Source organism: Pteropus vampyrus, unplaced genomic scaffold (assembly GCF_000151845.1).
Source record: "Pteropus vampyrus isolate Shadow unplaced genomic scaffold, Pvam_2.0 Scaffold285, whole genome shotgun sequence".
Lineage (NCBI taxonomy): Eukaryota > Metazoa > Chordata > Mammalia > Chiroptera > Pteropodidae > Pteropus > Pteropus vampyrus.
Window position 1 is genome coordinate 2,081,664 of NW_011889066.1, and position 2,050 is coordinate 2,083,713.

Sequence of the window (2,050 nt, forward strand, 5' to 3'; positions counted from 1 at the left end):
AATAGGTGGAGCACAGAGGATGTTTTAGGGCAGTGAAACTATTCTTCTGTATGTTACTATAATCATGGATATATGTCATTATACATTTGTCCAAACCCATAGAATGTACAACACCAAGAGTGAACCCTAATGTAAACTATGGACTCTGGATGATAATGATCTATCAGTATGGATTCATCAGCTGTAACAAATGTACTACTCTAGTGGGAGATGTTGATAATAGAGAGGTTATATGTATTCAGGGGATAGGGAGTGTAGGGGGAATAGCTGTACTTTCTGCTCAATTTTGCTGTGAACCTAAAATTGTAATAAAAATAAAAGTTATTAATAACTAGCCATTGACTGGAGAGGCACCTCTCATTTTTCAGGAAGGGCTGGAATACAGCGTGTGCATAAAACATAGATCCAACCAAGAGGAGAGGAGGTCAACCAAACTATTTATTGTTGATAGGGAACTGATTGGACAAGCTGCTGCCCCGTTTTTGAGCCAGCTGATAAGCAAGGGACTGAGGGTTGGGCCACTTTTCGGGATTACTCCAGATCCCTTAGTAAATAGGAAAGGGGCTCCACAAACACTGAGCAGGCAACAGCTCAGGCTGGGAGGAAGGAGTGAACTTTACTTACTTGTATATTCCTATCTTGTTTACTGCCCTTGGACCTGGCTGACCTTCCCTGAGGTTAGTAAAGGTCAGAAGAAATAGAGGTCTGAGCCCAGGGGGAGAAAAGCATCAGAGTATAGGGGGTTCTCTCGCTCTAAGGGGAGCTTGAGAAGAGAGGAGGAAAATATATGCCGTGGTCAGGAGCATGACCTAGAACAGTCTCCAACCCTTTTGGCATCAGGTACCAGTGCTCTTATGAGAATCTAATGTCTGATGATCTGAAATGGAGCTGAGGTGGTGATGCTAGAGCTAGGGAGTGGCTGTAAATACAGATGAAGCTTCGCTCCCTTGCCTGCTTCTTACCTCTTGCTGTTCGTCCTGGTTCCTATGAGGCCACAGACTGGTACAAGTCCGTTGCCCAGCTCAGGCCCAAGATTCTTTTCCCCTCTGAGTTGGGTTGATGGGAGATGATAGCTCAGGAAGGGATGGCATGATTTTGTAAGGTGGGAGGTATTTGTGGGAACTTTGGGCTGGGAGAGCCCAAGAACCCAGATGAAACACCTTTAGCTCCTTCCCAGGGTCTAACTTGCATCTGCTTGTAGACAGTGGAGCTCATGCATCCCTTATGGGGGAAGATCTTTGGCTTGGGAGGAGAGTGAGGAGGAGGGAGCATGCAAAGGGTTCTCTTCTCTAAAAGCCCCTTGGCCTGGGCTCAAACTTCTGGAATCTGAGGAGAGGCCCATCTCTGGTGTGGTTGAGATTCTGGAGCAGTTATTGTAGCTGGAAGTGGCAGACATCCATAGTAGGAGTTCTGAAGATGTGGGCAGGGTGAGCTGTTGTGAGGCCCATGACATAAGCAGCACAAGGCCTGTGGGAGATCATCCTCTCCTCAACCTAGGACTCAGGGCTACCCTGGCACCCTGAGGAGGGTGGCCATAGGAGAATGTGGACACCTCCAGTAGAAACTGGCCTCCTGTGATGGGCTTGGTGGTGGTAGGCGGGGGGAACTCCGGAGCAGGAGAGCAGGATGGAAACCACACAGGGACTTGCCCACAGAGGATGAATGTGCAGATGGCCCCTGATATGGGCTAATTGTACCGTCTCCCCATTCATGTGTTGAAGTCCTATCCCTAGTCCTTCAGATATGACTATATATGGAGATAGGGCCTTTAAGGAGGTAATTAAGTTAAAATGAGGCTGTTAGGGTTGGCCCTAATCCAGTAAGACTGGTGTCCTATAAGAGAAGATTAGGACAGAGATAAGTACAGAGGGAAGATCATGTGAGGACACAGAGAGAAGAGGGCAGTCTACAAACTAAGGAGAAAGCCCTCAGAAGGAACCACACTGATGGCACCTTGATCTCAGACTTCCAGCCTCCAGAACTGTGAGAAATAAATATTTGTTGTTTAAGCCTCCCAGCCTGTGGTGTTTGTTATGTATCCTACAATGAC